Here is a 25,051-nt window from a genome sequence, read left to right as displayed (position 1 = left end):
GGTGGCAGTGTAGGTCCAGTCCTGAACCGTAATTCTTGCAGTGCTTATGCCAGTCGGCATTATTAACTATCATCCAGCTGTCCGAATTTGAGGGCCATCCCATGCAGTCTTAACTTCCATCAATTGGGTGCCAAGGGGTCCACTAATCACGGAGTAGTCGGCTCCTGTGTCCACTAAGGCGGTGACTGCATGGCCATCGAGAGTACGTCGAGGTCGGTGGTTCTTTGTATTGCGTTGCAATTGGGTCTCGGCGTCGGATTATGGCTGCGTCGTGTTGACGTGCGGCTGGAACGTCGCATCGTCAAGTCTTCTTTTGCCGGCATATTCTTTGCTTCTAGGTTTTGTCAGGATGGCGGCGTCTCGTTGATATATCGTTGATATATCTTTTCGGCGTTTTTGTCGGCTATGGAGGATATTTGTTAGTTCGACGAACAGCAACAGCACCTCCACCGGTTGCTGCTTTTAGTTTTCCTGATATGACCTCGCAGACCGGCCCCGGGCTGGGCCAGTGTATGGCCGGCATTGCGGCGACAGGTAGCGGCCTGGTGACGGTGAACGGGACGGTCGTCGAGGGTTACGCCGAGTGGCGGCGAGGTAGTCGGTGATGTCACGTGGGCGTTCACCTTGCTGTGGGAGCGGTGCGTTGACGGCGAACCCTGGCAGCCCTTTGTCGCGGTAAGGACATAGGCGGTAGATGTGGCTGGCTTCTCTGCAATGATAGCAAAGCGATCGGTCGTCGGGGGCGCGCCAAACGTCAGTATTCGTTGGAATACTGCGTGGGAGGATGGGTTGGCGTGCCAGCGGCGGCAGTGGTGGACGACGAAACTGTGGCATTACCGGGTCCTGGCACAGGCGGAAGGGGGAACGTGATGGCGGGCTACGGTGGCATACATCATTCCTTCCGACTGAGGCTGCAGGGATTGAGGTACTCCTAGTGATTTTTGGAACTCCTCGCGTATGACGTCGGCAATCGAAGCCACTCGAGGCTGTGATGATGGGAATAGGTTCTGGAGCTCCTCCCGCACGATCGCTCTGATAGTCTCGCGCAGGTCGTCGGTGGCGAGTGACTGAACTCCGGCGCAGTTTGCTGAGTTTGTGCGGTGGTCGAATTGCCGGTTCCGCATTTTCAGTGTATTCTCGATGCTGGTGGCCTCGCGAAGAAACTCGTTGACGGTCTTTGGTGGGCTTCGTACCATTCCGGCGAAACGTTGCCCCTTCACACCACGCATGAGTAGGTGGACTTTCTTCTCCTCGGACATTTCCGGGTCGGCGTGGCGGAATGGACGACTCATCTCCTCCGTGAAGATCGCGATGGTCTCATTGGGCAGCTGCATTCGGGTTTCTAGTGGAGCTTGGGCTCGTTCGCTGCGTACGACGCCTGTGAATGCCTGCAGGAAGCCACTTCGGGATAGGTGCCACGTCGTTAAGGCGGCTTCTTTTTTTCTCGAACGACGTCCAGGCGGCCTCGTCCAATGTGAAAAAGAGATGTCGCCGCTTGTCGTCGGTGTCCCAGTTGTTGAAGGTTGCGGCTCGTTCATAGGTCTCCAGCCTGGTTTCTGGGCCTTCAGACGATGATTCATACGAGAATTCGGGACGCTGGGGCAGCCATTGGAGCTTCTGACGTGGGCTTGCTCCCTCTGGTCTTCCCGGGAAGCGGTCCGTATTCCGGTAGCATTCCTTGGTGCCTACGGCTAGCCCGCTGGTCGTTGGCGACGTTGGTGGTGTCCTCGGGGTTCAGGCTTGGCTTGTGGCTTTGCCGGGGCGTGAGGTACATGAACGCACTAGCACCTCCATCAGAAGTCACTTAGTAGTGGCGGTGAAGAAAGCAGCAAAAGTGGGAATGGCAAAACAAGCATTTTATTGGACGAACTTGTGCAATAAAAAACAGGCTACACTCAAAGAACGGCGACAGCGGCGAAAACAGTCGGCGGTCATCGAAAATCTGATCAGCGGGTAAAGCGAGTCGGCTTTTGTAAATAAGTCATCGAAGGTGCCAGAGTAATCACTGGTGCCCGCGTGTCTCCCCGAAAGTTCTACGCCATTGACGTCGCGCATACACGAAATCAGATCGCACAAAGTTCGATGACAACAGACATTGGACAGGTCCATCGATAACATTAGAGAAACTTCCGATACATGCAGGCGCGTCCTGCACTGTGCGATAAAATTCTTTAGGTGGCGAAACGTGGTCACTCGGAAAAGATAAACAAGTACACGTGTCGATAGTCTCTGGAAGTGCGTGTAGTAACCTAAGAATGCCAATTGAATAATATCAGTGGCCTGATTAGTGCGTAGTTAAAACGGGAATTCTAGAATTCCTTAAGTGGGCGTCCAATGGCTGCAAAATCTTTTATAAAATGGCGAAAATGAGAGCATAACCACACAAAACTACGAACGTCACTGGTACAGCTCGGGACAGGAAAGATGGTGACACCGAAGTTTTTGTCCAGATCGGGCCGTATGCATGTGGCCTCCTGCAGGTGGCCAAGTAGGGTGATAGGTGCCTAGCAGAGTGGCACTTCGAGTTCAATTCGAGGCCGATCCTGCGATCAACATCATGGATCATTGAGAGGCTACGAGATGTGAGCCATACGAAAGGGAGAAAACAAATACGTTTTCCAGGTAGCATAAGCACGTGGAGCACTTGAATCCTTGATACAAAAAAGTCATCATTCGTTCGAACGTGGCTGGCAAGTTGCAAAGACCGAAGGGGATCACATTAAGCCGATGAACCTCGTCAGAGGCAATGCAGGGGATTTAATCTCAGTTGTTGACGATAATCTGCCAGCAGCCGGACGGTCAGTTCATGGAGCCAAAATGTGCTGTACCCTGCATCTAGGGTGTCGTCAATACGGTGTGAAGAGAAAACAGTCTTCTTGTGATTTTCTTGAAATAGCGGCAATCTAAAAAGAAGAAACACGCTTTTCTTGATTTATTTTTCCTACCATGTGTGTTTATTGATCTGGTAAATATATATAAAGTGGTGACTTGGTGTCATCTCAATTGCATGGCCCGCCTACGGTCACCTGGCGACGTATTCTCGGACGATCACTTTCAGCGGAACTACCGCCTTCACGTGTCCTAGTGTTCAACCAGCCAATCAGTTTACTAGGTTCTGGTAAACCAGCCAATAAGCAAGCACATAAATTCATGTCGCCGAAAGCGCCCCTCTGATGATGATGTCTCCTGATGTACAGAAGCGAGAACCCAGTCGAGCGCTTAATTGCTTTTCTTTTAATGCGGGTAGAATTGCTAGAATACTTCACAAACCTTCTGGTGCCAATCTATATATCTGCCTGTCTGCTTGCTTTGGTATCTCTCGGATTATGCCTCTAACCATACTTCCGCCCACTTGAGCTACTCGGTATTGCATGGTCTATAGGTTAGTGTCATGGGCTAGTGTGTTGAGGAATCCGGGTTTGAAACCAACTGTCGGGCCAACTTGAATCACTGGGTATGTGCCGGTATTCAATCAGCATCTTTAACACTAACCTAGGACACTGGGCGCGTACGATTGGGTATGTGCTGCTCCTCAATGCACCTCTTTGTCGCCAACTTGGGTTATTGTGTGTGGGCCCCTGGGAATGTGTCCCTCTGCAATGATCGCCTTTCGTGCCAACAAAGGTCACTAGCTTTGTAGATCACTTCAATTAACGTAATTGACGCCAACTTTATTCATTGGGTATTTGCCACTCTTCAATGAAAGGTAATGACTTATAATTTATCTGGTGCTGGATGGAATCGAACTCCAATCATACAAAATAAGACAGTTTTGTCTTTGTATATAAACAAGGTAGGCAGAGGGTATTCATATGTAAAAGCGACAGAGGAGGCTGGTTGCATACGCGCTTTATGCATGACGTGTCTCTGCGTTCGCAAGATGGTGTGTGTCTCTACATGTCTTGAATGCTAACCTCATTACCACCGACAGTCATTGTGAGAGTGGTTCAGCAGGAAGTTCTTACCCTTTCTAGTAATTTTCTACTGTTGGGAATAAATAATAATAATAATAATAATAATAATAATAATAATAATAATAATAATAGTAATAATAATAATAATAATAATAATAATAATAATAATAATAATAATAATAATAATAATAATAATAATAATAATAATAATAATAATAATTATTATTATTATTATTATCTTCATGACAACTTCCCCTTCACGTACTAATGGTACAGCTTTGGTTTTATAACGTAAAAATATTCCAAACTTTGCCATTCCAATTCTGCAATCAGCCCTCCGCGATTGGTCAAACACTTTTCTGAACCACCCCCACTTCGCCTGTCTGTCACGCGACGTCACGAAAACGACGATCGCTCACATGTGATACGATGTGTACGCACTGATTAACAAAAGAAACGTAGTTGTTTCTGATTCGACGCCTTTCCGCCATTAGCCCTCCGGTAATGGTCAGAAGATTTCCGGCTGCATCCACTTCACCTGCCTGTCACGCGATGTCACAAAACCGCAAAATTCACTGCGTCAAAGTGACGCGTACGTGTTAAAGATGCATTAAAACTACATTGTCTTCTGAATAGCCACAGACTGCCCCGTTTCGAAAGGACTAAAAGATGGCTAGCGCCGATCACTCAGGCACTGGCTACTCGCACCTGCCGGAGAGCATGGGATTATTTGCGTATAATAAAGCTTTGCGTGGCCGTGTAACGTTTTCAAACACTTTCGGCACATTTACGACCTCGAACTGCCAGCTCTTCTTTGCTGAGGATTCGTTTTAGCAGCATTCTTAACTTCCGTTGCATGCCGCAGCGGTTTTCGACCAGCCACCTCAAGCTAAGCGAGGGGAAGCGGACCAATCGCAGACGCCGGCACCACCCTCTTCTTCCGGTGATGGATTTCCAGTGCACTGGTTCGGCCCCATCGAATCCCTTTCCACTTGAACATGCCCATCGCCTCTGGTCAGCCGATCAGATAAGACAAGCGGCTCACTGTAGGGAATCTTATTTGTTTTTAAAGCAAACAAAAGCGACCGCCTATAGATAAGAAGAGCGTTTGATTGGTCTGTTCAGACAACCCTGCAGGTGACCGCCCGATGCTTGCGTCGGTGGTTACGCAAATTTGACGTCCGGAGATTGAATTAAAAACATGTTGAAATAGTTTCACGTTATAGGGCCCCTTATTTTTTCTCCTACTATAATGCAAGTCGACTGGCCTTAAAGGCGGTAGCGTAACGTTTCTGGCGGACGCATAAGGTTAAAAGCGAACATTGAGTGTACATTTGTTCTTTGAGAAGTGTTAATTTTGAAACTTCCCACATGAGGCTACCGACACAAGAGATGCACTACTGAGGGGCGCCCAGAGCCTGCTAATACTATGCGCGACAGCTTGCAGAAGTTCAATAGGAACCAGAGACGCGTATTCGTCAGAAAAAAAGAAAAGAAAGACTTTGAGGCTATGACAAAGTGTGCACCGGACGTTGTGCGCTTTCGCGGTATTGCTGTGTAGGTCCTAATTGTGCAAAGTTCAGCACGTGTGCCTCGTATGACGTAATTTTTACGATTTTTTTGTCTATCTTTCTTGTTACCATTGAAAAATAAATTCACATTAGGTACCGAAATATATTCAATTGAACTGGTCATACATCTGCGTTTGCAAAAGGTTCTCTTCTAATTACTGTTATTGTGCCCGTGGAACATCATGCTAATGATGGTAACAGCGAACGTCTGTTAAAGCCAATTACAATAATGTTTATATGATAGACTATCAAAAAGAAGCTGGGAGGCTCATTGAAGGTTATAGGCCAATATACGAATAGCATGTCCTTAACAAGGGCGACTGCTGAAGAATCGTAGGGGATAAGGTGACGATTCTCTTGTTTAGCATAGAGATATTAAGTAGGGTGCGTTCTGAGTAGCGGTATAGGAAGGAATAATTAGAAATAAAAATGAATTACATGAAACTGGAAGGTTTTTTGTGATGAAAGCCCTAAAATCTATAATGTTCAAATTTTCAAACAAAACACATTCACTTCTAAGCACTGCCAGCCTAAGAATTTTCAATAAGATGTGGTCTTGACCAGCTTTCAAGTGTAAATCCAAGCAGTGCTTTTTCTCGCGCAACAGTGGTACTGAACTTCGAGTTATATTAAAAAGGAACGTAAGCTTGTGTTGAGAAACAGGAGGCTGATTTAAGACGAGTGGTTAGGCAATTATGTGAGATCGCTCTGCGGCCTGGACGAAAATTTGGGGAAGTGAAACCTGCGGTAATGGAGGATAGTGTTACTTCAAGTCGCGTTCAGATTTGCAAAATAAAGGCTTCTGTTAGCTCTTGCTTTACACTATAAACTTTGCTGAGCGATACACGCCAATTTTCTTACACAGAAATTTTCGACACATATCTTGAAGTGAATGAATAACGTTATTTAATCTTTATCTAGGTGCCCAAACGATGTGAGCACGGCACTAACCAGGTACCTGGGAAAGAACTTCACAGTGCTAAATAGTGGCAGAAACTTCGCCCATCCACACTGTACTGTGTATTATGCCACAGAAGGTCCATCATATCACAAAAACTTGAAACCGCCCGAGAGCTAACTATCTGAACTTGAGAAGCGTAAGCATGTGGAAAGGAATACGTGATTGACTTTCCTAACTTTAGAGCACATTACAAAATTGCTTGTCGGCTGCCATTTAAAAAAATGTGGAGGTTCATTGCTTGACATTTTCTTGAATGCGTGATAACATGGTTGACAGTTGAGAAGTAATTTGATGGGCTTCGTTGGTAATTACAATGGCAATGACTTGATATTTATAAGAAAATACTGTAGCTCACAGCTGAATGTCAGTGTAAGCTGCATTGTGTCAAGAACTTTCTGATATGTAAAACTGGAAACCCAATTAAACTCCGAGTAAGAAAAAAATGTAATTTTTCCTAGATGTATCACATAATATTGGCATGGGCGACTTCCACAAGCGCAGCTGCTGACACGCTATTGCCTTGTAAATATATTTGGCCTCAAGAATTAGAAATACCTGCTGTGTCATTCAGAAACAAGTCAGAAAGTTGTACATTGGAGCACATAAATATTAGAGATAAGAAAATTCTAAAATATTTTAGGACCACCCACTCGTTGTTAACACTGGTCTAGTTTGTTGTCTACTACACAGTTATTTATTTATTTTTATAACCACGAGAAAAGAGAAGTACGTGAAAAGAAAACGCAAATGTGAGTCCTGTTGTGGATGTTCTGTTAGCTATAGAGCACTTCGGCACAAAAAGGTTACCGCACCAGAATTTCGGCAAGTTGACTTATATTTTTTTGTCATTGACACACCCACACACACACACAACCACGCACACACACACACACACACACACACACACACACACACACACACACACACACACACACACACACACACACACACACACACACACACACACACACACACACACACACACACACACACACACACACACACACACACACACACACACACACACACACACACACACACACACACACGCACGCACACGCACACGCACACGCACGCACACACACGCACACGCACACACACGCCCACACACACACACACACACACACACACGTATATATATATATATATATATATATATATATATATATATATATATATATATATATATATATATGCAGCCGAAATTATCTTTTGCTGTCATATTGAAATAGATATGCCCTGCCTGAGGTCATTTATATCTTTGGTAATACTAAAGATAGCTGTTGCTATTGCAATATGTAACATGTAACCTCAAAGAAGTTTTTTTGTCATCTTTCGAAATGAACTCGCGTTAATATTTTTGTAACTTGTCACAACATTTTACATGTACAGTTTCCGGAATAATCCATGATAGTGTTGAGAAAAACGAACTTTTCGAGCATGACCTAAAAACAATCAAAGTAGGCTTAGATGTGCGTTTGAAGAGGTATTGTAGCATTTTTTGTATGTGTCAGAAAAAGATGTAAAGGCGATTTTGTATTAGATTTTTCATAATAACAAGGAAATAATACAGAAAACCCTCAGAAGATGAATACGTTCTTGAAGAAACACGAAGTGAATAGGTAGATGATGTATAATATATAGAGAGAATATTCATTGAAAGGTATCGCTAACCTATATGTGCAGTGACTATAGAGAACATAGAAGTATAACCACACAATTTTACAATATTATATCGGTCGTTGCAGTGAATGCGCAATGCGCAATGGGTGCGCAATTTGTTTCGTCTGTGAAATTCTGGTAGCAACGTAAACGGCGCGAAGTTCTTTGAAATTGAGGACGTCTTTGCAGGTTTGCATGCCATGGGTGGGGCACTGAATGTTTAGAGTTCTGAGTTTAAAAGAGGCAAAGAAATTGCTTGTAAGATAGGCAAATAGTGAAAAGAAATCTTCAGTCATGGAATTTAGTACATGTAGTCCACAGTGCAATAAAATTCAAAAGTTCGTATATGTCTTCAATATTTCTGGAACTCCCTTTTTGTGTGAGGTGCTTTATGGACAAGCGAAATGCTTACGCTTACGTACAGTCACGAGCAAATGCCATTTGTCCCGTGAAACGTGTTTAATCTCGTGCAATTTTCATGTCCCATTGTACCATTGACAAGCGATGCCCGACTACAAAAATCATGCAGTTCCCAGAGTCTAAGGGAAGCGTGTTATTCGGAGCATTTTCAACGTAGCTGGTTATGCAGGTTTGGTTTGCCCATTTCAAACACTTACTAGAGAGTCAAAAGCTTTTTTTGTGAATTGTGCAGCTGTGCATGTTAAAAGAACGCTTTACTCTGACTGAGAAAGCGTACAACCTGTTCGGTTATATCCTGGGCTCACCGCGAAAGTGGCGCTGTCTAACAAAGTCTCTAAAATAGCTAGGTGCAAAGGTGCTAGCATGGGAGAAAGTTGCACACTCCCGAACATGGAAGGAAAGGTCATCCTAGCTATGACGCTCTACTGAAACTTGCGCACTTGCTGTAGCTTGTGCTATGTAAGGTGAATCAGGCGTTAGCCATCTGAAAGAGCTATATTTAGTTTTTTATTGTCGGTGTGGCACATCAGAAACTTTCGCGCGATCATGCTTCTGGCCCTGCATAGCCTATTGCGATGCACAACAGCATACGAAATGGGGATATTGATACCCACCGGCTGAGGCAGTTATATAGAGAATATTTGGGCTATTTCGCGCAAGCATACCATAGGACGAAGTGTGTGCCAGAGTGGCTGGAATGCGCCCAATTTTTGAAAAGATTAAATCAGGTTGAGCTGTCAGTCCGGACAACGGCGGAAAAGACGACAGAGATTCTCACATCTCTGCAGTTGTGTTAAACATTACATACGTGTTACTATTGTTTGTAAACGTCAACAAAAAATTTGGCAGAAGGCATCGTACGAGAACTGCTCCCGGTAATGCGTTTAACACGGAATTAATGTAGCGACAAAACGTATGGCCACCATCTAGAACCAGTTATTCGTTTTGGAAAAGACAAATTCTGCTCGTTTTGGGCGGGATTCCTCTTTTGCGCTCCCCGAGAACCCATTTTGCCATCCAGCGCAACCACAGCGAAGCGCGCGTAGCGTTTGAATTGCATGGCACCGCTGTGCCCGAAAATGCTGAGAACCTGTAAGGCCGCACCCAAGCTCTTCCCTCGCGCTTTTTCATGGATACGCAGCGCCATCTAGGCACTCTGTTTAGACGTCCGGCTGTGGCCTCTGAGATGAGGAGCGTGGCGCTCCGGTGCCTGTGGACGCAGAGAATTGTTCCCTCGTTTTCGGCATGCTCATTGGCAAATACTGAATGACCCAAGTTGGCGAGAGGTTTATTAAAGAGCGGCACATACCCAGTGCATTCATCGTACAGCTAGCTAAAGCGTCGACGTGAAAGACGTTCAGTGAAAAGTTGCAAATACCCAGTGCATTTGTGGTGCAGCTTGCTGAACAGTAAACTTGCTGTCGTTGAGCAACTGTTGTGACCTTGGTTTTAATCCGCTCAGCATCGCATAAATTTCAGGGATGTTTTTCGAAATTGTAAAGCGGCAAATTTGCAGTTGCACATACATAGTTGCCAAAGCTGCCATCAAGGTCGTTCATTGAAGAGTGACAAACACGTATGGGCACATACTCATCGAAGAGGTTCACTGAAGACCAGCGCAGAACGAGTGGCACATCTCCAGTGATTCAAAAGTCAGATTTGCTTTAGAAAGGAAGACGACGTTTTCGAACGCACATGTGCGAGCGCGTCGGCTCCCGTTTCTACAAACCTTTTGGACCAGATTTCTTGCCTCAACCCACAGGAACTGTGCATCAATCGACGCAGTTTACTCCAAAGAACAGGCGGCTACCGAAATCTTACCGGTGGGTGGATTTTTCGGACTTTCCGAGACTTTTCCACCGCACGCCACGTTGGCGCGCAGCTACGCCTAACGAGCCAAACCATACGGGGCGGTCGGGCAGGCGTCGAGCCTAGGCCCAACGCGTCGTCGAGCTAGAAAATGGCCTCCAACCCCAATACCTGGGTTGTAGAAGGCATGGAAATCAATCCGGATGAAGCGGAGTGCTCAGGCTGGATCGAAGTCGTGAGCAAGAAGAAGAAACTTGCCGAGCGGTGTGATCCTAACGCGCCCACGTCAGCGAAAGGAAGCGGTAACGGCGGCGCCCGCAATGCCGCACCACAGAAGGTATTGCGACGAGTTGTGGAAGCTTCCAGAATCGCGAACCTTCCTAGGAATCACTTTAAGACCATTATAAGGCCTCGTGGAGGGCTGGACGTTAAGAAGACGGACCTTATTATTTTCAAGCGTGCGCTCGCCAAGGCGGCTTCCCTAACAGCGGAGCAGGTGTTCGACGACACGTTGTGCACGAACCCCTTCCAGAACATTCTCGTGGTTGCCACACCGTTCGAGGCAAACGCGCGCGCCTATGCCAAGGTTCAGCAGATTTGTATGGCAAGTGTCGTCATAGAAGTGGCGGCCTACGTGGCTACGTCGGACGACACATGTAAAGGAGTGATCCGCGGAATCAACGTGGACATCAGTGACGCAGAACTGACGGAGATGATCGTCAACCGGAGAAACCCCGGCGCTCTGGGGGTTCGAAGAATCAAGAAGACAACAACAGTGATCGTGTTGTTCGACGGACACAAGGTCCCCCTAAACGTCGTATGTGATGGTGTTCGCTACCCTTGTTCCTTGTATCGCAGGCAAGTAAACGTTTGTTATGCGTGTGGAGAATTGGGCCACAGGTCCGACGTTTGCCCGAAGGGCGAAGACCAGAAAAAATGCCGCGGAGGTGGCATGCTCACACCACCAGAGGATCATCAATGTGATCCCAAGTGCGCCATCTGTGGTGGGGCACACTAAACGGCAGACCGCAAGTGCAAACAGCGCTTCCAGGTGCCATACATCGTGCGCCAAAGACGGCGGCGCCGCAGGCGCGCACAGCACGCGCAGCGGGCGGCAGGACCGCGTGGCTTCGACACAGCTAGCGGCGGAGAAGCAATGGCGGGAGAGAAACCCTTCTACTCCCCTCACCGCAACATATCGGCATCGAGAGGACGCTCCCGCTCCCGATCCAGAGGGCGATCCAGCAGATCGCGCTCTCGCTCCAGAGGGCGCGACAATAGCAGCAGACGCTCCCGTTCGAGAGGACGATCGGGTTCCAGGGTCCGAATCCAGGAACCAATGTCCTGGGCAGACAAGGCCAGGATGAACATCTCAAGCGGCAAAAAGGTAACACAGGGCTTCTCGCCGGAGCATAAAAGAGAGCAATCTGAGATTGTAATGCTTAAGAAGGAAAATGCAGAGCTAAAAGAGGCACTACGAACGCTGAGGGCTGAGTTCGAGCTCTTCCGTAACTCGCGTGAACCCCGCGAAGTAGCCTTACCCATCCCAGTTCAAGCAGAAGGGTCGAATAAGCGCAAAGCTATTTCCCCCCCCCCCCCCCCCCCCGCGACCACGGAAAGAGAGCCAATGCAAACTGACGAGTCCCCCGCTCAGGACCCTAAGCCAGAGCCAAACATACTCGCGTCTTTGAAGGTAATTGAGGAATCGCTCACGCAGATGAGAGAGGCCTTAGCTATTCAATCTAGCACTGTCGAGCATATGGACAGTAACATCTCTCACCTAACACGTAGAGTTGGCATCCTCGAGTCTAAAATGAAAATGATATACGCTAGCAAAATCAAAAGCATCTCCACTGGCACCACTGCAAAAGCTAAGAAAGTACAGCAGGATCCCGATAACACGAGTCCCCTGCAGGCTCTGCTAGTTCAATAGAAATCAAAATGGCGGGACAAACCGGAAACCTAATTATCTGGCAGTGGAATTACGCCAGCTCCTTAAGGCGCAAGGCTGCTCTATTGCAGCTGATCAAAGCACAAGCGATAATGCCGCACGTCCTGCTCTTGCAAGAAACACTTAGTGAGAAGGTAAATTTATCGGGCTACCGTTCGGTTAGCCAAAAAGGAGAAAATGGCAGAGGTATCGCCACATTCGTCAGGAAAGACACCTCTTTTCAGGAGCACGAAGTCAAAATTTGTAACTCGGATAAGAAATCCGGTCTCGAGGCACAGTTAATTGAAATCATCCCCCACGGAAAAATTCGACGAAACATTTTCATTCTCAACTTGTACAGCTCTCCTTCCGCTCATAAGCATAATCTCCGGTCACTACTAAATAGGGTCGCAACGTCTGCGAAATCGCAGCCCTTAATAGTCGCAGGAGATTTCAACGCTCACCACCCGGCCTGGGGTTATGTAACACGAACAAAGAAAGGAGCCAACCTAGTTGCAGCGAGTACAGACCTAAACCTGACGCTGGTCTCGGACCCACGTTTCCCCACGAGGCTGGGAAACTCGGTCGCCAGAGACACGACCCCTGAACTCAGCTTCACTAGAAATGCTGTGGCCACGTGGTCCAACTTACAGGAGAACTTGGGGAGCGACCACTACATAACAGAACTCAGGATGGAAATAATAGCAGCTCCTCCCAAAACCTATAAATACACAGACTGGGACCTCTTTAGGAAAATAAGAGGTGAAGATGAGGCAGTATACGACACGTTCAGTGAACTGCTTGTACAGATACAAATGGATGTCGAGAAGGCCACCAAGGAAATAGTTACGGATTTTGATGCCCCAGGGATGGATGCAAGGTTAGCGCATCTCCTCGAAGCCAAGCGCTCTCTCCTCGAGAGATGGAAGACACAAAGACTCAATCGCAGGCTACTGAAAAAGATCGCGGAGCTCAATAAACTCATTGAGGAGCATTGCTCCGAACTTAATAAACAGCAATGGAGAGACGCCTGCTCGGCAGCGGAGGGAAAAATGCGCAAAGGAGGCAAATGGACCCTCTTTAAACATCTCTTAGACGATGGGCAATCCAAATGTAATCAGAGACTAGTCATAGACCGATTAATTAATAAGGAAAAAATGGAAGGCATCTCAGAGGCCTCCATATTTCGGAAACTAGCGAACAAATACCTTCCAATTGGCCAAAGCCCAGGTTCTCCCCTCCCTCAGTATGAGGGCGCGCCTGCCCCAGAGCTGGACGTCCCCTTCTCGGAAGCTGAGATCAGGGAAGTGCTGCACAATTTAAACGGAAGGTCTGCCCCAGGCCCCGACGGAGTTACAAACCGGCTCTTAAGAAATTTGGGCGACAAAGCAATTCAAGCTTTAGTGAAGGAGATAAATGAGGCATGGGAGGAGGGCGTTGTACCAGAGAGTGGGAAGAAGGCCACAGTGGTCTTAATCCCCAAGCCAGGTAAATCACCCAGCTTGGAGAACCTCCGTCCTATCTCCCTTACTTCTTGCATTAGCAAAGTAGCGGAACATGCAGTGCACAACAGGATGTCGAGACATATTGAGCGCAACGAACTATTCCCATACAATATGGTCGGTTTCAGGCCCTTGCTTTCAACGCAGGATGTCATGCTCCTGCTCAAAACACAGATAATCGACTCTCAAAGCAAAGATGTAAAAGGGGTCCTCGCACTGGATGTATCCAAGGCATTCGATACAATTGCACATGACTATATCCTTCACGAGATATCGGCCTTGAACTTAGGAGTTAAATTCTTCTCCTTCGTTGCATCCTTGCTCGAGAGCAGGACGGCGGCGATAAAGTTGAGGCAATCAGTCTCGAAATATTTCACACTCGGAAACAGGGGTACTCCCCAAGGGGCAGTTATCTCACCCCTTATGTTTAATATAGCAATGCGCAAGTTGTCGGAAAGCCTTGCAGCAATTCCTTACGTAGGTCATGCATTATATGCTGACGATATTACAATCTGGTGTACTGGAGGATTGGAGGCTACGGTCGAACAAGCTCTACAGGAGGCTCTGAATGTTACAGAGTCTTGAAAGGTACGGGACTGGCACTCTCGCCTGGAAAGTCGGAACTCCTGCTGTACAGACAGGCTAGACGAGGTGCTAGGGGACTCACCCCACTCGATCAGGTGCCCATTAGCGTTCGTACCAGAGATGGGCACACCATCCCGAGAGTCGACTCTATCAAAATACTAGGGCTTTCAATAAACTCAAAGGGATGCAACGACTATAGACTATAGCCAACGACTAAGACTATAGCCCAACTCACCACGAAAACTGAAAACATTATTAGATTAATTATGAGAGTGCCCAACAAGAAAGGTGGCATAGGCGAGGATATACTCCTTAGGGCTCACCATGCTTTCCTCATCAGCCATGTCATTTACATAGTCGCGGCCCTCAATTGGACGAAAACACAAATGGATAAATTAGACACGCTTATGCGCAAAAGTATCAAAAGGGTGATCGGCGTGCCAATCACGGCTAGCACAGAGAAACTAGCGACATTGGGAGTACACAACACAACTTCGGAATTAATAGAAGCACAAAGATCAGCACAAATTATTAGATTATCAAACTCCAAAGCAGGCAGAAGACTTCTGGATGCGGCAGGCCTCCGTCCTAGCTTCAATCAGGGAAATATCACGCAACTTGATATTCAGACAAGGAACTCCTTTATTGTAGACCCTTTTCCAAGAAATGTCCACCCCCAACACAATAAAGGTCGAAGGTTAGCGAGGGCTAGAACTTTCCTAAAGAACATATCCGGAACGGAGACCTTTGTTGACGCGGCGCGACACGCCAGTGCCAACAGGTTCTCCGTAGCCGTAGTCGATGACAGGGGAGAACTCCTCTCGGCAGCTTCGCTGAAAACCTCCTCGGTCGATGGTGCAGAACAGGCTGCTATAGCTCTCGGATTACTGGACTCAAAACGCACTACGGTGTACACGGACTCCCGAGCAGCTGTTAGAGCGTTCGCATCGGGATTGATAGCCAAAGAAGCAGCCAGGATTCTAAACGGCAAACACCCCTCTGACATTGTTCACCACATAGTCTGGTTCCCAGCTCACATGGGACCAGACGTATTACCGGGTCACCTGAACCCCAATGAGATAGCCCACGACCGTGCGCGAGGTTTTGTATGCCGCGACGGGATGGTTTCTCGGGAGAGTTCGGGAGAGCTCGTCCACAGTGATCCACTGGTTACTTTTCATGAAATCACCTCTCATTACAGAGAAAATAGGCAGACTTTTCCTTTCCCCCATCATAAACTCAACAGGCCACAAGCTAGCACACTTCGCATGCTCCAGACAGGGTCCTACCCCTCTAGGGGCTTTTTGAACATCCTCCACCCGGACATCGATCCACTCTGCCCAGATTGTGGCACTGAATTTAGCTCATTAAATCACATGCTCTGGCAGTGCCCTGTGTTACAGGATTTTAATACAGAAGAAGACTGGACAAAGGCCATCACAGACCCGAGGCAGGACGTCCAGTTCCTGGCTGTCCAGAGGGCCCCTGAACGAGCGGAGAGGCATGGCCTCTCTGTTCCGACATGGGGCTAGCCAACGGCTAGGTAGGGACCTGCAGGCCCCCGCTTAGCTCCTCAGGACCCCAATAAAGTCGTTTGCTGCTGCTGCTGCTGCTTTAGAAAGCGGCACCTACCCAGTCTCGCATCTATACTGACCCAGGTGATCGCGATATAGGTACGTGGAAGAGGGGCGCACGTGTACGCATTGCCACATACTCAGTTACCTAAATTCGTCTGAGTGTTGGTTTCGAATCCCATTCCATCAGAACAGCAGGCTGATGCACTCTCCATTTGACCACGGATCACCCAGAGACCCAGGATGGTAGAAAAATCGCTAAATGCAGAAATACATGCAATTCACGAGCGTTCCAACGTGGGCTTGTCAGTAATGCATCTTCAAGGGGCGTGCGGTTGCGCGATTAAAAGACGGGACAAAAGAAGACACACAGCACTGTGTGTGTCCCTGTGTGTATTGTTTTGTCCCGTCTTTTAATCGCGCTACCATACACCCCTTGCAGATACATGTATACCGATGCACAGTAGGGCTAGGCTATGGTGTCGGCGATCTTTCTTATTCCGAATCCCTTCTCACTTCGTCGTTCTCGTTTGGACCCTCTCTAACTTCTTCGCACCATCCGCCTGCAGTCCCCCCTCCTTCAAAACTCATTCCTCCTGGGATGATACCTAAAGACGTTCCCAATGGCTGGCCATCAGAGACCCTACCTAGAAACACAACTTCTCTTTGGGTAAACTCGCTTTTCTTGACATTAACATTAAGCTCCGCCATAGTCCGTGCATTAAATGCACAAACCAGATGTTCTGAGGGCTCCTCCTCGTTCCGAGAGTAAATTATGATATTCTAGATTTACATGTGGCAAAACTTCCCATGAAACGGTCACAAGACCGTCATTCATCGTTCATCTTCTGAAACGAAGCGTGCGAGTTCCTCCGGCCAAACAGGAGTCAATTATATTCATACATGCATAAAGACGTTACGAAGGCAGAATATTTCTTGTAGTCTTCGGAAAGTGGAACTTGCGAAAATTATTTACACTAATCAATGCGCGAAAACACTCCGCTGCCACTCGTCTCGTTTCTGATAGTCTCTTCGTAACATAGCAAAAGGAAAAAGCCCTAACTCCTTGTTAATTTGCTTGTTGTCCATGCAGAGTCGGATGCATCGATCTTTCTTATGGACAATAGTGACGGGCGACGCGAAAGCAGACAAGAATAGACGAATGATCTCAGCATCCAACGTGTTTTGAAGCTCGTTCTACAGCCACATACATCTCTGCCGTGACATATTATAGGGTTTTTTTCCCCACCACTGTAGCTTCGACTAACCTAAATGTTACCTCAAACTTAGTAATTGCCTTTCGATATCCATTCAAGCATAGCATTTCCGGGTAAAGCATCTGAATATCTTCACTTGACGATGGCTTCCGCAGGCTCCTCGAAGACGAAGCTGAAGGAGCCTTGAGGCTGTGGTGCTTTTTTTTTTCTGTGGTCATTTCTCCAGTCCAATAGAGGTCAAAGCGAAGTACACTGATATCTGGACGTGAAAGCAGTAATTTAAAGGGTACTCCGTCGAGTCTAGTGCCTGCGCAGCAACACTGTTGCAGAGACTAGGGGCCTTATAACGTAAAACTACTGCAATATGTTGTTATTCCACTGTCCTGACGTTAAATTTACGTAACCGCCGACGAAAGCATCGGGCGGTGACCTGCAGCGTTGCCTGAACAGCCCAATCAAATGCTCTCTGCGTTTATAGAAGATCACTTTTATATGCTTTCAAAACGAATACCATTGCCTACATTGGGCGGTTTGTTTTATCTAATTCGCTTCCAGAAGGCGTGGAGCCCGATCAAGTGGAGAGCTTTTGAATAGGCCCGAGCCAGCGCACTGAAAAAAAAAGGTAATCGGACGAAAAGAGAGGGGCCGGCGTCTGCTCCGCTTTCCCTTACTTAGCTTGCTGTGGCTGGTCGAAAATCGCGGCGGTGTGCAACGTACACCGCCGCGATTAACATGCGGTTAACATGCGGCTAAAATTGATCCTCAGCAAAGAAGATTTGGCAGAGCGCTGTCGTAAACTTGCCGAAACGGCTCGATAACGTTATACGGCCACGCAACAAGTTTTGTTATCGGCAAATAAACCCATGCTCTCTGGCAGGAGCGAATAGCTAGTGCCTGAGTGATTGGCGGCAGCCATCTTCTATTCCTTTCGGAAAGGGGCAGTCTCCGGCTACTCGGAAAAAAAAAATCTAGTTTTGTTCGGCATATTATTGCATCTTTAACGCTTACACGTCGCTTTGACGCAATGTGTTTTCGCGGTTTTATGACGTCCACTGACAAACAGGTGAAGTGATTGCAGCCTGAAACCTTTTGTAAATAGCAGAGGGTTAATGGCAAAAAGGCGTCGAATCAGAAATAATTATTTTTCTTTGTTGAACCATGCGTAATCACTGTGTAACGTTATGTCCTATTGGGAGCTGTCGTGGTTTCCGTGACGTCGCATGACAGACAGACGAAGTGGGAATGGTCCAAATAAAGTTTTTCACCAATCGCGGAGGGCTGATAGCAGAATTGGAATACAAAAGCTTAGAATAGGTTTACGTTATAGCACCCATGATATGGTTACACATGTCCATTTATCGTGAATATCTCACCTTCAGTCATATCCATGTACTTCTACAGGCTGTCCCGGTTGTACTTCCTCACTCTCAATAATACTAGCATTCAGAATTGTGATGCTTGCTCCGCTGTCAACTAACGCGCTCCTTTTCTTTCCATAAAAAAAATCAGATATGTATAAGAGGCTTGCAAGCGACAAATAAGCAGCATATGTTGGTCTCGTCAAGCGGAAGCCGAGGCCCTTTTTATGTAATTTTTTGTCACGTCATCTGACTCTTCACATTCGCTTGAGCCTTCCCGGTCAGTCAGAACGGACACAGGAGTAGAGGTGAATTACCAGCTTGCAAGCGGGCGTCTTTCATCAGCTTGTGTGGTAGTTGGACACGTACCAAGCATAATGAGCTGCTGCTGGGTCCTGAATATTGTACGTAGAGGATCCCCATTCTCTGCAGAAGTTCTTCAACACTTGTTTTACCCCACACTCGTATTTGCTTCTGAAGCTATGGACGAAAACGATGAATGACAAACGGAACCATGGAGGTCTCAGGCAAGGCTGAGTGAGCAAACTGAAGTAACCTCTTTTTTTCGTAAAAATAGTGGAATTCTGATCTATATCTGTATATGAACGTGATAGCTCTGATTCATAATAATACCCTATTGTCACTAAAAGAACTCAGAAAACTTTCCTTCCACTCCCTCCATGGCTGGTCTATGTCAGCGTTGACACGCAATTCGTACCAACCCTTCACTATTGCTGATAGGAACAGTCGCATGTCTTTCACTTTATCTTCATCGCTATGCCGGCAGTTTTTCATTGCACGTATATTCATAAAATGTTAGCCAGGACTCGGGACTACTACACTGTACCTTAAACATGTCTGGCTTCACTTGTTTGAGGCCCGGTATATTTATTCTTCTTTCAGTCACGTTTACAAGCAAACGCATTGATTCACTTTGCTGTCTGTTCTGTTGCTGTTGCGTTTCAAGAAATTTAGTCATTAGGTTGACGTCACTTTCCCACGAAGCAACGGTAGCAGGCTTCTAGCAATTTCGAATTGGAGTCAGGACAACATTATTATAATCTTGAAGTTTCACATTGGGCGTCACCTTTCACTTCGCTATTAAATCATTTGGCGTGAGCTTCGTTCTGCTGCTTATATAGGAGACAGATGCGTCGGTGGTCACCGTTTCTGGAAGAGTTTATTGCTTTTCATATTTGGGCGTTGCAGTCAAGATTCGGAGGCCATCACGTTGATTGACTCCTATGATAAAGTCCACGCACACCTCGACTTGAATGTCCACACAGTAAGTATGTGGCTGCGCGAATTTGTAGTAGTACAGAGTAGTGCTAGGCTATGGTGTCTGCCATCTTCTTTATTCCGTACCTCCCGTCACTAGATTGTATTCATTAGGACTCTCTTTAGCTTCTTCTTCACAGCTTCAACGTACAATACATAGATCGATAGCCACTGGAAAGTGCGTGAAGAACACTGTGAATGCTATCGCAATAATTAGAATGCTAACGCATTACTCTAATGACAAATTTGAATGGCCTCGTACTTTAACCACAGCTATGATGACGCAATAGCTGAGTTCGCTTGATAACTTCTTCAGAGAATGCTGAAGGTACAGTTTTACGAGAAATTTTCAGACACTGCAGAGGCAAAGGACCACCATACTCAGCGCATCACACAGAGCACACCAGCCGAGTGTTTAAGATTATGCCGTGTGATGTTCAGACTTTGCTTCAAGCCGGTGGTGGAGATTTGCAGCACCTTCTGTAGTTATCACTCCAATGGCGTAAGCAAACGCTCAAAATTTAAGGACCACCATTTTACCTCCACAGTTACCTTTATGAGAACCAGTATGTCAGCTGAGCTTACCTCAGTTATGCATAATAAAAAAGTTAGCCATTGCATCAAATATGTAAATGAGGGCTCCTGAGCTGCTATAAAGCACAAGTATCTGATTTAAAATAGCGTCATACTCTATGCTTTTATAGATATATTGTTTCTTTCTATTGACCTATCAAGTTCTTTTACCATTTGATGTGTTCCTAGTCTTGGTCAGTTCTTCCCAATTAGCACTTGTGTTTTCAATATGACAAGAGGCATATAAAATGCCCAAGCGCGTTAGATACACTTCACACTTTCAAAATACTCTCGCAATCAATCTTTATTGTCAATGCTCACACATCGCCGTTGTTGGCGTAGCATCCCATCATGGACATTTTGCTGAGTCTATTTTTTTCCGTTTCGACATTAGTTCTGAGTGGTGCACTGTGAAAGCATAAACATACCATGAGAAATAAATTGCAACCTGTGCTGCATTAAAAAGGGTGCATGAGATTACACGTTATATCAAAGGAAAATAATCATAGTTCTACGCCTCGGCTATTACATGTAAAATATACAGCTTAGCATAAATTTCTATTCACATATTTCGCAACCTACGCGTTGGGCGTGCATATCGAATGGCAGTAGGGTACAGATATCTTGACATCAAAAAAAAAAAAAAAACATTTCGCCAGAACCTATCTCGCAATGCCTCTCGAAGGTAATGTATTTAGCCTTTAATCAATATAGCGTCACTGCGTATCGACACCGTAGAACCGAGTTGTGTATGAGGCTCCTCTTTCGCGCTTCCCTATCACACTCGACGCCATATAGCAGAGCGTTCGCTAAGCGTGCGCGTGACCTCCGAAATTCATGGCGCGCAGGTGCATACGAATGGTGAGAAAGGCGTCATGCGGTAACGAGGCTCTTCTCATGTATTTTTGAAAACACGCTGCGCCATCCACTGACACTGTCTAGAAGTCAACGCGTGGCTTCCGCGAGAAAACGCGTGGGGCGCCCGTCGCTGCGTACGTTCAGAGTTGTTCACTCGCTTGCCGCACGCTCAGTGTCACTTACTCAGTGCCCCTAGCTGGACAGAGGTTCATTGCAGAGCAACACATGCTCAGTGCATTTGTGGCGCAGCCTGCTGATGCGTCGTGTTGCTACCCTTGAGGAGCCCCTGTGACGTTGGTTCAGTGGCACTCAGCCTCCGCGAAAGGCAAGGGATCTTTTTTGCTCATTGTAGAGTGCCATATTCCCAGCGGCACATGCCTAGTCATAAAAGTTCGCGTCGAAAACGTTCGTTAAAAAACGGCCCTCACCTACAGGTACATACCCAGTGACCCAAGCTGCCCTCAAGGATGTTTATTGAAGAGCAGAACAGACTGAGTGGAACGTGTACAGTGCTCGTAATGGGCGTAAAAGTCAGTTTCATTGAACAACGGCACCTACCCAGTCTGCCATGTAATAATCCTTGCCCACGTGAAAGATATTCGTGCAAGGCTGTACACATGTGCATAATCGCCACGCAAGTTGATGCGATGGCTGGATTCGAACCCTCTTCCCTCAGAACGGCAAGTGGTGCGCCACCCATTCGAACATGCAGTATCGAGTGACGCAGTTTTGCGAGAATACGGGTGCGGGAAGTAGTCGAAGAATGCTAACGCTTTATTACTTAGTCTTTTACCCAGCGAGTCGATGAAGAAATTTTCACTTACTTGAGGTTACTCAAAATAAGAACTCGAACGAAAAACTCGATGGTTTGCCGAAGGCAGGGTAGACAAAAATTTGCGACAGCTGCCTTAGGAGGCACCTAAAGATGCCTGTAACCATGCGTCTTTATTGTTCAAAAATTTTGCCTTTAATTATAACCAGCAAAGAGACGCCTTCCACTTGGAATCGTTTATGATATGCAGCAGCTACGCTTGATAAATATTGAGTACTTTCCGGAAAATATCAAGGCAAATATGCAGCCATAATGAGTATAATCTTTGCCATGACGGAGTTGACCCATCGCTTCTTTATATCAAGCAAAACAATCTAATTGCCCTGATGCGAGGAAAGGTCGAAATGTTGGCACATAGAAAAGCTAGAGTACTAAGCCCTTGAAAAATGACCCATGTTACAAAAATCAAAAGCTAATGATGCTGTGACTAACTGCCTATTGGGGGCGATGACTTACGGAGTCGCCATCTGTCGGAAGCGCCTTCCTCGCGTAGTATGAGGGATCACACGGCGCGCTCCTCAAAGGTTTCGCTTACGGCGCTCAATAAGAACACCACGCGGCAGCCCTCCTGGACCTTTATGTAAGTACTCTCAAAACGAGGTAAGTTTTGATTGTCAATATAATAATCTTGGGCAAACTGAAAAGGCCCAGAATCGTTTACGGACGCTATCTCATTGCCGAATACGTACAGTGAACGCAACCGCGCGCGGTCGCCGCGATGGTCTCCCGAACCGGTTTCTTGCGTGAAAGGTAGGCAAACGCAGAGAGTAAATTGTGTGAAATATGTTATTATAGTGGGCTGCCTGTATAACCAAAGGGGGCATAGCAGAATGAAGCCTCAATAGAGCGATCGCACGGGTTCGCAGCAACCGACCGCGCATGTGCATGCATGTCCGCGCAAAATTTTTCGCTTTCTCGGTGAGCGCGTTTTCGCCCCGTGTGTGTGTGTGCGTGCTGTGAGCTTTAGGGAGCAGCATATGAGCATTTCACAGTACACTAGCAACCATTGTTGCATAGACGCTATCAGAACTGCTAAAAAATAACTTCGTATAGAGACTTCGGCGCCTACGGCGACTGTGATCTGCCGTCGGGACGATTCAATCTTTCTTGTCTTCTAAATTCTTGGACGTTTCAATATTATTTCTCAAGTTGCGTCGCACTTTATGTTACTTCTCAGCATGCGATTTCCCTCTGCTTCTTTTTCGTAATCCAGTGCAATAATTCACAACACAAACATGACCATATGCCATGCCTTTTCTTTAATGTGAGTAATCTCCCTTTCCGTTGCAGTGAACGTGCCAGTATCTGGCATCAACAATTCATACATCAAACCGTCATGACATTAGCCAGGCAGTGGGCGCGGGCGAGTGGCTCAGTGCGCGTTTTCTGCTACTCGCCGAACATCGCAGTCCCGGCGCCATAGCAGAAATCTTCCTCGTGTCTGTGCTTGCTGCGTACCCGAGTTGTAACCGATGGCTGTGTGCCGGTTGTAAGTTTCGCGAGCCAAGCTTCACGCAGCTCCTTGTCTTATGGCTACGTGTGGATAAGGCTGACACCGGGCTCCGCTGCGTACATCCGGCACGGCAGCACCGAACAGTAGCCTACCATGCTGTACGCCTCCAAAGGCAGCCACTACCTATTATTGTGCTTTCAAATGTTGTCGAGCAGACACCTAAGGCGGGAAAGCCTCAGCATTTAATCAGAACCGCTGCGCAGGTAGGGGTTTAAACTTTAGTTTTCAGCTCGCTTCGGCGCTTCCGAAGCAGCCGACGCGGCTGCTCTGTCCACGTGATTCCTCATGCCAACTCACGCCGAAGGTGGCGCCAGCTTTTCCAGTGGTGGAGCTCGCCTCCAATATAGGATGTGCTCGGCATTTTTCAACATTTAGTTATCCAATTACTGCCCAAAACATACACAGACGACTTATTCGAAATATTAGTAAATGTCCGCTTGGCACTTTCTTTTGTATATAGACTACATATTAGCAAGAAGTCTATGCACCAATCACTCAAGGCAGAAACACGTGGAAATATTAGAGAAACATAAGCTGCAACAGCGATTGTTCACATCAGCCAATGTTCTTACCGTTCGCTTATACGCTTCCCAAATTCCATCTCAGACGGGAGCTATGTGTATTTAACGAGAATGTGCATTTGTGGAACAGGGCAAAATCAAAACAACGTCTCCAGATTCAAGAGTCTCGGTATCCCTACTTGCGTAACTAACACTCCAGAGAGTCAGTATTTTGTTGATCACGGAAGTGCATTTGTACCCAGAACATGATTACTCTTAGCGAATGCACTAATTGAGCAAATTAGTAAAAAGGAAATTACATGTCGTTACCTCAGTGACACCGGTGAAAATTATACCACACTCACCCTCTAATGTTTCAAGCGTAACGATATCATCAATTCCAAGACCCAAAGTTTTAAGCTGCTACAGTGAAACCACATCTAACCTGCCTGCGAGTAACCATGATGACGAATTGAGAAATATATCTTGCCTTGCTGATCGTGCGTTCTTGTACCTAACGAGTACACCACCTGAAACTTGTATTGAATTTGTGAGACTATAGCCCCTTATAGCCTTCGTTTGTCCACATGTGCTGAACAGCCAACCTGGCCAGACATTGCTTGACCTCCCTGCCTCACGTTGCTTATTTCTGTCTCTCTAATATGACTCTCTCTAATATGAATGAATGACAATCTTATGGGCATCATTAAGGAGTGCGCAATAAAAGTCCGTGGTAACTTCGTTAGACAGAATACCAGTAAGCTATGCAGGAGACGAAATATCAGACTAAGAAACGCGAATGTATGAAAGCCTCTAACCCTACAGATAGAATAGAACTGGTGGAACTTTCCAAGTTAATCAACAAGCTTAAGACAGCTGACATAAGGAAGTATAATATGGATAGAATTGAACAAGCCAAAAAGCATTGAAGCAGAAACTAGGAATAGGCAAGAATCAGATGTATGCGTTAAGAGACAAAGCTGGCAATATCGTT

At 46.5% G+C, this 25,051-nt stretch overlaps 1 protein-coding gene across 1 annotated transcript in view; it reads left to right on the top strand.

Moving 5' to 3' along the window:
• Positions 1–25,051, top strand: part of LOC129383363 (uncharacterized) — a 222,443-nt gene that overhangs the window by 84,009 nt on the left and 113,383 nt on the right. The gene's annotated exons all lie outside the window — the stretch shown is intronic.

Source organism: Dermacentor andersoni, chromosome 7, assembly GCF_023375885.2.
Source record: "Dermacentor andersoni chromosome 7, qqDerAnde1_hic_scaffold, whole genome shotgun sequence".
NCBI lineage: Eukaryota > Metazoa > Arthropoda > Arachnida > Ixodida > Ixodidae > Dermacentor > Dermacentor andersoni.
Note: the sequence above shows the minus strand (reverse complement) of the source record. Positions and strands in the feature narration are given on the sequence as shown.